General features: G+C 46.8%; 1 long non-coding RNA gene across 1 annotated transcript; it reads right to left on the bottom strand.

Annotated features, from left to right (window-relative positions):
• Positions 1 to 3,339: 3,339 nt before the first annotated feature.
• LOC147970521 (uncharacterized) lies at positions 3,340 to 6,804 on the bottom strand. Its single transcript, XR_015603241.1, has 3 exons — positions 6,579 to 6,804; positions 5,105 to 5,179; positions 3,340 to 3,767 (listed from the first exon to the last, which is right to left on the bottom strand). It is a non-coding gene; the product is annotated as an uncharacterized LOC147970521 (long non-coding RNA).
• Positions 6,805 to 13,777: the final 6,973 nt, after the last annotated feature.

Genomic DNA, 13,777 nt, shown 5'->3' with positions numbered 1-13,777 from the left:
TATCCCGTTTGATATGGATTTACTACGAAACAAAAAACATACAACAAACAAGAACTGGCACTAGGCACTGGATCAATATGTTAGTCCCAAAAATATTATAAAAAGTTTCCAAAAGTATATGAAAGATGTATAATATTGGCATGAAACAATCAAAAATTATAGATACGACGGAGACGTGTCAGTTCCAAGTGGATTGAACGACTCACGTTGTCCAGAGGCAGACATACCATCACCACCAACTGAGATTTTTATAGCAGTGGTCATGCATGCATGTGGTGTAATTAATGCATCGGTTTACACAAATTTTTGAGAAAAACGAGAGTACTAATTAAGTACTTTTGCAAACTACGGAATTAATTCCACCATTCATCATCTACCTTGGTTGAAAAGATTTTCAAATTAAGCCTATAAATCAGAAAGGAGGGAGTACCACATTACCACCACTATGGCCAACCTTAATCGTCGCATGCAATAATTTAGTGCACCTTGAAATCTGAATGCATGCTTGACTCTCCTTCTCCCTCTAGCAGTCCCACCACTCCACCCCGTGTGGAAAAAATCTGCAAGCATGACTCTCCTCCCCCGCGCTCGTCCAATCCGTTGTGACCAGCAATATTTCCAACCCTTCCCTCACCCGTAATTTACTACAAATATGCCCACATAGCTGCTTCAGTTACTTAACTGTAGGTGCATTAGGTCACTGACATGTGGGCCCAACAGGCATCTGGCCCGCATTTCAGTGACACAACTGGACCTGCAGTTAAGTCAGTGAAGCTCAGTCCATATATTACATAGGTGTTCCATTGCTCGCTATAAATATTGCGCCTCCCACGGCATTTGTAAGAATGCTCACGTTCATCGCTATCTCCTCCCCCTTACTCTCACATCGACCACCATGGCACCCCCTCCCAAGCCCTAGGCGCCGCTCGCTTCAACGCGCGGATGGTCACGCGTTGTCGTTCCATTCCTCACTGCCACTAGTCGAGGAGGACGCGTCGTCGTTCCGTTCCTCACCGCCACTAGTCGAGGAGGACGTGTTACCAATGGTTTTGGTAACACATAATATGCATGTTACTATACTGTAACTGTAACACAATTTTCATTATATAGTAACAATTACTATATGTGACAGTGGCACCGCTTAGTAACACGGTCTAATGAAACACATCTCAAAATATGTTACTGTATGACGAGTAACACTGTTTTGGGCCTATAGTAACACAACACCGTGGCGGCATCCGACGAGCGGGAAGAGCAGTTCTCTGGCATAAAAGCCGTCTGGGTGGCCCTCCGAGCCCGGCAGTTACGAGCGAGGCAGCTTGCTTCTCCACCAACCTCACCTAGCCCGTCGGAGGCAGTTGCCGCATTAAGCCAGCGCGTGGTTCCACAGCTGGCCTCTCCAATACAGCTCGAGGAAGAGTGCCGGCTTGCTCCACGTCGGCTTGTCGGGGAGCACGGCGGCACGGGCATCGTTGCTGCCCTCGACGCCGCCGCGTCGTACAACGCCTCCAGTGTCTGCGACTGCGCCATCCACCGTCGAGGCGCGCGTAGCCGCGACATGCAGGCAGAGAAAGAAGCCGCCGCGGATGTCGATGAGGTGATGCGGCTACACGGATGTCAATGAGGTGACGGGCAACACATCCCCGCCCGCCGCCATCATCGAGGAGAAGTAGAACACAAGAGGCCACCGCGGATTGTATCCCATGAAGGCCACCGCCGAGGTGACACCGGCGAATATAGCCGGTGTCTTGCATGATTCTTCTTCTGCCGGATGCTGGAGAAGGACAAAGAGATCGGGTGGCGACCATTTAGATTTGGTATTTTAATTCTACCAGGCTGGTTGTAATGGGAGTATTATAAATAGTATCATGCATGCCAACTAGTAGTACTCCCTCCATCTAGGTGCGGGTATGAACTATAAGTAGTATCATGCATGCATGCATAAAGTACATGCATTTTCAATTTTCTCTTAATACTTGCATGCAATTATTTAATGCACCTTGAAATCTAAACTTGTGATGGGGAACAACCAAACTGATCCTTATAAAATGGAAAAACTAAGGTTTTGAGATAAGCCCTATAAACTGGAAAGGAGGGAGTAGTAACATAGACTAGTGTCATATGCATGAAACTAGTGAGTATGGGAGCACATGATATTTCCCCGTCCGGACCGATCCCAAGTTGGCTTCTCACCTTCTTGGCCCACCAAAAACCGCTCCCCCTCCCACGCGCGCTTCCCGCCCAGCGCCAGCTGAGCCCGCCGCTCCACATTGATGGCAAGTCAGGGCGACGCGACCTCTCACTACTTCCGCCATTGAAGCGGCGCACCGACCGAGGGCACCGCCTGCTGCATGCCCAGCATTTCAGACTACATAGTGGAGAGTAACTTTAGAGCAAGTACTACAATTAGATGACATAAGCAGGCTATAAGGATTTAAATATAGTATTTGTGCTTAGTTGAAGGAGAGAGAAGAGGAGAGAGAAGAGAAGCGGGTTGTAAACTTGTAGCCTATTGTAGGAGGAGCTCCAACATACTTTGTGAGACAAAAGGTAGGGCCATTATTAATAATATAGTATTATACTAAAGGGACTAACTATTGTACTAGCAGGCTATTAGGTTGGTTCTAGATGATGTGTCAAATTCATATAGCCAGATGTTGGCTATACTATTAAGCATGCTCTAAGTGTGGTGTGGGTGGGACTAAAGTTTAGTCCCATACTGCTACACCCTCCTTCCATCTATATAGGGCATAATGCGTTTTTCAAGACCGCCTTTGACTATTGACAAGATTAATAGTACATGAGATGTATAATGTGAAGATTATATCATTGGAAAGTGCTTTCACATATGAATTTGACCGTATGCTTTGTGTAAGTTGCATGTCATATATTATTGCTCTAACATTTGGTCAAAGTTAGCCTCGAAAAATGCATTAGGCCCTATATAGATGGAAGGAGGGAGTAGGTGAGTGTGAGTTGCACCACTTTATAATGTGATATTCTAGCATTTGCATGAGCATGATAATCGGAAACCTACACGCACACTCTTTGGGAATGAGCCTGTCCAAGGACAAAAGCTATGCACGTGGTCTATATTTTGTTGGTCGGAAAATTTATTAAGACACTAATTAATAATTAACGGACGCCTTAATTACTCAGCCATTTCCGATTCTTTTGGATAGTGGGGCTATTATTGACTTGGACGTGGGGTTTGGGCCAAAGGCCTACTACTATTATACTTGGTCTTACTCGCACGACCGACCTGACAGGCTCTACCCTAGCCGCCGCGGTATCATATGGTTTCGCACCATTCCCGATCTTAGCGCCGCCACGCAATTCTTCTCCATCCCTCCTTCTAGCGTGCACCCTGTGACGCCCCCGATTTGACCGTACACTAATCATACACGCAAACGTGTACGATCAAGATCAGAGACTCACGGGAAGATATCACAACACAACTCTACAAATAAAATAAGTCACACAAGCATCATATTACAAGCCAGGGGCCTCGAGGGCTCGAATACAAGAGCTCGATCATAAACAAGTCAGCGGAAGCAACAATATCTGAGTACACACATAAGTAAACAAGTTTGCCTTAAGAAGGCTAGCACAAACTGGGATACAAATCAAAAGAGGAGCAGGCCTCCTGCCTGGGATCCTCCTAAACTACACCTGGTCGTCGTCAGCGGCCTGCACGTAGTAGTAGGCACCTCCCGAGTAGTAGCAGTCGTCATCGACAATGGCGTCTGGCTCCTAGACTCCATCGTCTGGTCGCAACAATCGGGTATAGAAAGAGGGAAAAGGGGGAGCAAAGCAACCATGAGTACTCATCCAAAGTACTTGCAAGCAAGGAGCTACACTACATATGCATGGGTATCAAATGAAAGGGGTAGTATATTTGGACTGAACTGCAGAATGCCAAAATAAGAGGGGGATAGCTAGTCCTGTCGAAGACTACGCTTCTGGCAACCTCCATCTTGCAGCATGTAGAAGAGAGTAGATGGTAAGTTCACCAAGTATCATCGCATAGCATAATCCTAACCGATGATCCTCCCCTCGTCGCCCTGTGAGAGAGTGATCACCGGTTGTATCTGGCACTTGGAAGGGTGTGTTTTATTAAGTATCCGATTCTAGTTGTCATAAGGTCAAGGTACAACTCCAAGTCGTCCTGTTACCGAAGATCACGGCTATTCGAATAGATTAACTTCCCTGCAGGGGTGCACCACATTTCCCAACACGCTCGATCCCCTTTTGTCCGGACACACTTTTCTGGGTCATGCTCGGCCTTGGAAGATCAACACGTCACAACCCTACCTAGGCACAACAAAGAGGTCAGCACGCCGGTCTAAATCCTATGGCGCAGGGGTCTGGGCCCATCGCCCATTGCACACCTGCACGTTGCATACACAGCCGGTGAGCAGACCTAGCCTCCCTTATACAAGAGCCGGCGTTCCAGTCCAACCCGGCACGCGCCGCTCAGTCGCTGGCGTCACGAAGGCTTCGGCTGATACCACGACGTCGAGTGCCCATAACTGTTCCCACATGGTTGGTTAGTGCGTATAGGCCAGTAGCCAGACTCAGATCAAATACCCATATCTCGTTAAGCATGTTATTTTGAAGTAACCGCGAACGCCGACCAGGGCCAGGCCCACCTCTCACCTAGGTGGTCTTCGCCTGCCCTGTCGCTCTGCCTCAAAGTAACAGTCGGGGGCCGTCAGGAACCTAGGCCCACCACTACCTGGGTGGAACCACCTGCCCCTTCAACCCCCAACATCGAAATCACTTGCGGGTACTCAACAAGTCGACCCGACTTTAGTCACAACATGTATAGTATGTATATATAGTATAAACTCATGATCAACACCCAAGTGATCACGGCCCAATAGTATAGCATGGCAGACTGACAAGAATGTAGGGCCACTGATGATAATCTAGCATCCTATACTAAGCATTTAGGATTGCAGGTAAGGTATCAACAGTTGTAGCAATAATGACACGCTATGCATCAGAATAGGATTAACGAAAAGCAGTAACATGCTACACTACTCTAATGCAAGCAGTATAGAGGATAGTAGGCGATATCTGGTGATCCAGGGGGGCGTGCCTGGTTGCTCTGGCGAGAGAGAGGGGTCGTTAACACCGTAGTCGTACTGGGTAGCAGCGGCGCCGGTCTCGGTGTCTAGCGAGAGAAGAGGGGGAAGAAACAATAAATATTAAGCAAACAGATGCATAGCGATGCATGACATGAGAAGTAGCGGTGCTAGGAGTGCCCTAACGCGGTATGAGGTGGTACCGGTGAAGGGGGGAAACATCCGGGAAAGTATCCCCGGTGTTTCGCGTTTTCGGACAAATGAATCGGAGGGGGAAAGTTGCATGCTCGCTATGCTACGGTTGCGTCGCGGACAAATGGACTGCGTATCCGGATTTGTCTCGTCGTTCTGAGCAACTTTCATATACAAAGTTTTTCCATCCGAACTACGGTTTATTTTATATTAATTTTAAAAGATTTAAATCATTTTTAAGATTTATTTAATTATTTAAATCAACATTATCCAGAACAATGTTTGCTGACGTCAGCATGATGTCAGCAGTTGACCTGGTCAACCTAACATGTGGGTCCCGCATGTCATTGCCTATCAAACTAACTAACTGTTTAGTTAGATTAATTAGCAGGTTAATTTGGTTTAATAGTTAGTTAACAGAATTAATTAAGTTAATTAATTAATATTTTAATTAATTTTATTATTATTATTTTAATTCTTTTTCATTTTCATTTTCTATACGTTCTGGGGGTGGGCCCCTCTGTCATAGGCCCATAGGGGGCATAGCGGGTCGGGCGCAGCGGGGAAACGGGCGCGGGTGCCAGCCCGCCCAACAGGGCGTTGCGGTCAACGGGGGGAAGGGGACCGACGCGTGGCCAGCGCGGGCGACCGTGGCCGGAGCAGGGCGGCACGACGAGGCCGGCCGGAGCGAAGGGAGGTGTGGTGGCACGCACGCGGGGTGCTAGAGGCTCGGCCAGAGGCGGCGATGCGCGCGGGGTGGCTCGCCGGAGCCGTCGGAAGCATCGACGGGCGGCTGGGCATGGAGGGGGCCGGCAGCCAGGGCTAGCAGCGGAGCAGCAGCGCGCAGCAGCGATGAGGGCAAAGTGCGACGGCAGCAGCATGCGGCAGCGGCAACGCAGCTGCAGCGGCGGCATCTTGCGAGAGCGGGGAGGCGCGGTCGGGCCGGCGAACGAGCCAGGGGCTCCGGCGACAGGCTCCATCCCCAGGCGCGTGCGTGAGGCCGAGGTAGGCCGCATGCAAGCGGTGGACGGCGCCGTGGGGAGGGAGAAGAGGTCGGGGCACGGTGAGAGACTACGGGTGCGCTGCGGGGCGGGACGGATGGCGGCAGCAGCAGCAGCAGATGCAGGGGATGCGCGGCCTGGTGCGCGGGGAGCGCGGCCAAGGCACGACCTGGGCATTGGCGGAGCGAGGCGAGCAGTGTGCGGGCGCGGCGGGAAGGTCAGGAGCGCGTCGGAGCCAGCTCCTGGCGCAGGTGCGGCGTGCGAGAGAGAAGGAGAGGAGGAGATCGGGGCTCACGACGGGGTAGGGGACAAGGCAGCGTGTTCGAGGAGGAGGACGAGGAGGCGACGACAAGGTCGATCCGGCGACGGCAGCGGGCTTCGGGGCGGTGAGGCGGCGCCGGCGAGGTGACGCCGAGGAGGAGGACGGAGGTGCGACGGGGTGGGTGACGGGCGGCGTCGGGGGCGCCCGTTCCCGATCGAGAACGGGGCAGGGAGAGGGAGATCGAGGGGAGTGGGGAAAGTGGGGTGGGTAGCGGTTTAGGGTTTCGAGCGCGTGGGGGGATAAGGGGGGACCGGGGTGGGCCGGCCTGGCAGCCCGTCGGCCTGCTGGGCCGAGGCATAGAAGGGGGGGTTTCTTTCCTCTTTTTTTGTTTTGTTTTACCTTTTCTTATTTTTCTTTTCTGTTTTAGCTAATTGTTTGGGCAACAAATGATTTTTGTAAAACATGAGAGTTGGCCCACAAATCACATCACAATATATCATACCACCAAAAACTAGTTTGGGGTAAATAACATTTCATATTTATTTTGTATTAATAAAAAGGTTACTAAATAATGTTTTCAGTCATCGATTGAGGTTGTTTAAGTCACTTATTAACTTTCAATAATGTTGTTTACAATTTTATCATAGCCTCTGATTTACCTACTATTTATTGAACATTTTATTTTTAATATTTGAAAACTTTATTGTTTGCTGATTTTAAATTTTGAATTTGAATCGGTTTCGAACTAATGCGAGATTAGCAACAATAACCGAGGTGATATGGCATCATTAACGTGGTATTACTGTAGCTTAATTATCCGGGCATCACAATTCTCCTCCACTACAAGAAATCTAATCCCGAGATTTAAGAGATGGAGAAGGGGAAAATATCTAGTTACGAAATTGTAACGAATCTTCTCAGTCTTGGTTGCTCTTCTCGAAGAGGTCGATCCATTACATTGATGTCTTCATTCCTCTATTTTAGGCCATCATGATGAAGTCGTCATCTTTTCTTCGGAAGTTCCCTCGTACTTACGAAAAGGTTAAGGGGTATCTTCGGAAGAACTGAGCGCTACAAGGTTGCTTATCGGGTAGATAACATCAGGGAAGGTGGCGGAAAGTAATTCTCGAATTGAAACTTAATAAATTGTTGAGATCAAGGTAAGGAGGTACCATGAGAAGTTTCGAGCGGGTAGGCAATTGTTCGATGCCTAAACAAAGTGTGAAAGGGGGCCCAGAGAAACGAGAATAAGTATTGCGTCTGATACCGAAATTGATGATCTCTCGGAGGGCGGCTTGAGAATTACATACGAGGTCACACGCGAGGAATAACTTTGGAAACCGGGGGTGTACAGGAGAGTCAGGTTTCGATCCTGGGACCTATGGGTTATGGGCCCACCATGTGGGTTGAAAGCAGGAAAGCGCTATCAGGTGCACGGTCAAGATAGCAAGGTATGTCAGAGGATAGCCTGTCAGTTATGTTGGCAACAACGTTGGTACCAAGGGCGAGGAACGAAGAGAACCATTTTCCTGCTCGTTGAAACGAGGCGGACCTATAGGCAAAGTTCTCGTCCATCGATGGTTACCGGAATGTCAACAACAATAGTAATAGGGTCTTACTGACAGAATTGTACATCGAGGTGTTTACCTAAGCAGGAGAAAATTACTGCTTAGATCATAAAGATCACAAGAAACGTTAAACCAATCAATGGGAAGGAAAAATATGATTATCAGATTTAAACAGAACAATGGAAAGGAAAAATGTGTTTAAACACCTATTTCAGGGGTATATCCTTCCCAAGGACAAGCAGAGCATGATATCCGTGACAAGATATAATGTAGAAAACCCTTTAGGTAAGGGGAGAGAAATTTCATGACATTACCCATACAATGGTGTTTGGATAATTGATAAAGAAAAGTTTAGCATTGTGGTTCAAATGTTCTTATTGAAAATCGGAGTACCACAGGCACGCTCCGAGATAGCATTGACATGGTCTTCAAGCAAGGATCGAACTTGGTTACACAAAGGATTCATCAGGAACAACATATAGAATAAGTCTTACGATTTCCTCATGGAAGAATGTTTAACCTTGCTAAATAGGAAACTGACAACAATAGGTCCTCCGGCCAGGTGTGCTAGGCATGACATCACCTTACCGATATATAAGGACCAATGTTATAACTCTTGGAAATATGTCCCAACCATCACATCTAACCGAGATTCAGATCTGATTGGTGTCAGGATACCTCGGACTCAGGATGCCTGAGAAGAAAAGGTGCAACGCAATTGACGAGATGACATTATAAGATTCTCGGGCAATGAACTATGGAAGCGAGTTCCGAAACAAGAGTTCATCATTAATCCAAGGAGAGGATGAGGAGGTGGCTGATGAACTTAGCGACAATTCATCGAGACATCCAAAAGATGGGTTTCCACAATTATGTGAACAAGGAGATAACATTAGTCAGGTCAAATGGTATAATGATGTATGCTCGAGGAAAACATACACAGTTAAACATTGGTTAAAGGTGCACCCGAAATATGGGCTTAGGTAGCATGATCAATGTTAGAATGGTGGTTCGATAAACAATGGTCTACGAATGAAATGTCGACCATTAAAGCAATAGGGTTGATAGAAGTGCATAATCCAAACAGCACCGTTCACTTGTTAGTATTTCGGTTAGAAGCAACACAAGGACCAAGGAGCGAACGGATATGGCAAGGAGTATCACTTGTATCAAGAATTCTTAAGAGGTGGTGAAATTCTCACAACATTCTTGACATAAAAGATGGTAATACTCCAAGGTAAAGAACAAATGCTGGATAGCAAGGATCTCAAGGTATATCACGAAATACGAACAAGTTTGTGTTCAACGGAAGGCAATAAAGTGGTCGATGATAACACAAATCGTCGAGGGCAAGGATGGTACTTCTCATCATGAATTCAATTGATATCCTGGAAGGGGTCAAAATGTTGATGATGATCACGACACACTTGTCGAGGGGGTTTCATGAGGATATAATCGATCATCGATGACATCAAGCAAAAGTAAGGGTGAAGTGAAAGTTATCAGAACCATGGGTATGAAACAAACTCGAAATCAAGTTTTCTATTCAAGGAGAAATGATAAGACAAGGAAGATCGACGTAAGATTAGCTTACTGTCAAAATTTGTGCTCCGTGAAGAAGGACCAGGTAGCACAGTTAAAATTTAGCCCAATAATGGTATAGCTGATCAGGCTAGGAATGACTTGAAGGATTATTAAACTCATAACCAATGAGAATTAATTAGGGTTATCGAACCGGAATGCGTAATCGGTTCACATATCGTTGTTCTCGGTTGACGACAACCCAGAACCCAAAAAAATTAGAATCGGTGAGAAATAACAGTTAATGAAGAACCCATAAGAAGTTATGTAGTTCCATGACATTATCAAGATATCATAGTGTAATACTCGACTATAGATCAAAGTAAAGGTTGGACAGGTGCAATGATCTGCACCAGACAAGTACTTCAACTTGTCCGAGAAATGGTATTTAGGAGAAAATATGGTCGGAACCATGATTGCAAAGGACCAAACATAGCAGGACGAACTTATAACAAGGGGATTATTATCATTTACAAGAAGCTTCGATGATAAGTTCCACATCGGGTCCATGGGCATGAACGCAAAGGCTCAAGGTCGAATCCCACTTCTTCAATGCATAACCTTTCATTCACCTCCCGTATTTTGAAAATGACATTAGTTGTTGAAAGCTTTTACCTGGTGCAATACCAGATAAGTATGACCCCTAAAATATTTTGGGTTCACACAGATTAGGAAAGGCGTAGGTTCAACCCATCAGGGCATCTTAGGAACATATACCACAAATTTCGGAGTAAATAATACAACCTCGAAAGTAGAGCATGGTTCACAAGGCAGAGGATACAATTTACCAAAGGCATTATATACCCATGGAAAGGCTCACAAGGTTATTGAATATGAAGGGCACTGTCGGATAAAATCCAACAAAGGATCTGACGGTCCACAAGGGATCTGATGTGAGCATCAGTACTCAACCAGAGGAAGAAGGAATGCAAGTAGATCAGTTTATAGAAACAACTGACTAACTCAAAGTTCAAATGCAAAGGAATTATCAATTCCAAGACAAGGGATCAGAAGCAATGCTCTGATTAGGGATGGATAAGTTGAATAGCCTTAGGGGTACAATCGATGGCAAAATTTGATTGGTCGAGATCCAGCTCATGTTTAAAATGACGTCTGAGTCGGAAGGATAAATTCCAGGGAACAACTGATGATTGTGTGCATTCACACACATGTTGAATCAAAAGGATCAGAATGACAATCACAAAGGTTTTTAAAGTATTTTGGTAGACCAATGGAATTAACCAGAATGCAAGTATGCAAGAATTCCAAGAACAACAGGCTGTTGAGGATTTTCGAAAGATCAAACAGTATTTCGAAGTCTTTTGCGGAACACAAGAACAACTGGGGAGAAACAAATCCTCGGTGTGTGTGAGGATTAATTTGTAGGTGTATTCAGGTGACAAGGAACTGCAAGGCAGTAGGCACAAGGATTCTCGGAACAACAACGAGTGTTTCGCGGTATCTTGTAATAACAAGAGGAACTGGGTACTAAGGTACAAGCGACAAGCATAAGTAGTTATCCTTAAGGGTTTATCGGTGGTCGAGAATAGCAAAAGCGGTGGTCACAAAGTCTCGATAGAACACCGTAGAGTATCTTTAAAATATTCCGGTGCAGTAGGCGATCATCTGTGATAAGGGGCTCCCCAGGAGAAAGTAGTTACGAGAACCTAGAGTGAGAGTTAGTAAATTCATTTTAACCCGAATAGAAGAGATCAGAGTCCCAGAGTATAGGTCGAGGAATAAAAGATCCTAATACCACCCAAATGGCGATGTGGGCCCGTAAGGCACACAGCCATGTTAGTAAAAGTTTTTGTAATGTCTAGACTCAACTTCGGCCAAGGAGTGTGGAAGGGGGATTCCTACAGGCAGTCGGCTCTGATACCAACTTGTGACGCCCCCGATTTGACCGTACACTAATCATACACGCAAACGTGTATGATCAAGATCAGGGACTCACGGGAAGATATCACAACACAACTCTACAAATAAAATAAGTCATACAAGCATCATATTACAAGCCAGGGGCCTCGAGGGCTCGAATACAAGAGCTCGATCATAGACAAGTCAGCGGAAGCAACAATATCTTAGTACAGACATAAGTAAACAAGTTTGCCTTAAGAAGGCTAGCACAAACTGGGATACAAATCGAAAGAGGCGCAGGCCTCCTGCCTGGGATCCTCCTAAACTACTCCTGGTCATCGTCAGCGGCCTGCACGTAGTAGTAGGCACCTCCCGAGTAGTAGCAGTCGTCATCGACAGTGGCGTCTGGCTCCTGGAATCCATCATCTGGTCGCAACAATTGGGTATAGAAAGGGGAAAAGGGGGAGCAAAGCAACCGTGAGTACTCATCCAAAGTACTCGCAAGCAAGGAGCTACACTACATATGCATGGGTATCAAATGAAAGGGGTAGTATATGTGTACTAAACCACAGAATGCTAGAATAAGAGGGGGATAGCTAGTCCTGTCGAAGACTACGCTTCTGGCAACCTCCATCTTGCAGCATGTAGAAGAGAGTAGATGGTAAGTTCACCAAGTATCATCACATAGCATAATCCTAACCGATGATCCTCCCCTCATCGCCCTGTGAGTGAGCAATCACCGGTTGTATCTTGCACTTGGAAGGGTGTGTTTTATTAAGTATCCGGTTCTAGTTGTCATAAGGTCAAGGTACAACTCCAAGTCGTCCTGTTACCGAAGATCACGGCTATTCAAATAGATTAACTTCCCTGCAGGGGTGCACCACATTTCCCAACACGCTCGATCCCCTTTGTCCGGACACACTTTTCTGGGTCATGCTCGGCCTTGGAAGATCAACACGTCACAGCCCTACCTAGGCACAACAAAGAGGTCAGCACGCCGGTCTAAATCCTATGGCGCAGGGGTCTGGGCCCATCGCCCATTGCACACCTGCACGTTGCATACACGGCCGGTGAGCAGACCTAGCCTCCCTTATACAAGAGCAGGCGTTCCAGTCCAACCCGGCGCGCCGCTCAGTCACTGGCGTCATGAAGGCTTCGGCTGATACCACGACGTCGAGTGCCCATAACTGTTCCCGCATGGTTGGTTAGTGCGTATAGGCCAGTAGCCAGACTCAAATCAAATACCCATATCTCGTTAAGCATGTTATTTTGAAGTAACCGCGAACTCCGACCAGGGCCAGGCCCACCTCTCACCTAGGTGGTCTTCGCCTGCCATGTCGCTCCGCCTCAAAGTAACAGTCGGGGGCCGTCGGGAACCTAGGCCCACCACTACCTGGGTGGAACCACCTACCCCTTCAGCCCCCAACATCGGAATCACTTGCGGGTACTCAACGAGCCGACCCGACTTTAGTCACAACATGTATAGTATGTATATATAGTATAAACCCATGATCAACACCCGAGTGATCACGGCCCGATAGTATAGCATGGCAGACTGACAAGAATGTAGGGCCATTGATGATAATCTAGCATCCTATACTAAGCATTTAGGATTGCAGGTAAGGTATCAACAGTTGTAGCAACAATGACAGGCTATGCATCAGAATAGGATTAATGGAAAGCAGTAACATGGTACACTACTCTAATGCATGCAGTATAGAGGAGAGTAGGCAATATCTGGTGATCAAGGGGGGGCTTGCCTGGTTGCTCTGGCGAGGGAGAGGAGTCGTCAACACCGTAGTCGTACTGGGTAGCAGCGGCGTCGGTCTCGGTGTCTAGCGAGAGAAGAGGGGGGACAAACAATAAATATAAAGCAAACAGATGCACAGCGATGCATGACATGACAAGTAGCGGTGCTAGGGGTGCCCTAATGCAGTATGAGGTGGTACCGGTGAAGGGGGAAAACATCCGGGAAAGTATCCCTGGTGTTTCACATTTCTGGATAGATGAATCGGAGGGGGAAAGTTGCATGGTCGCTATGCTATGGTTGCGTGGCGGACGAACGGGCTGCGTATCCGGATTCGTCTCGTCGTTCTGAGCAACTTTCATATACAAAGTTTTTCCATCCGAGCTACGGTTTATTTTATATTAATTTTAAAAGATTTAAATCATTTTTAGGATTTATTTAATTATTTAAATCAACATTATCCAGAACAGTGTTTG

This window comes from Triticum urartu, chromosome 5A (genome assembly GCF_056163025.1).
Source record: "Triticum urartu cultivar PI428250 chromosome 5A, HENAU_Tu73, whole genome shotgun sequence".
NCBI lineage: Eukaryota > Viridiplantae > Streptophyta > Magnoliopsida > Poales > Poaceae > Triticum > Triticum urartu.
Note: the sequence above shows the minus strand (reverse complement) of the source record. Positions and strands in the feature narration are given on the sequence as shown.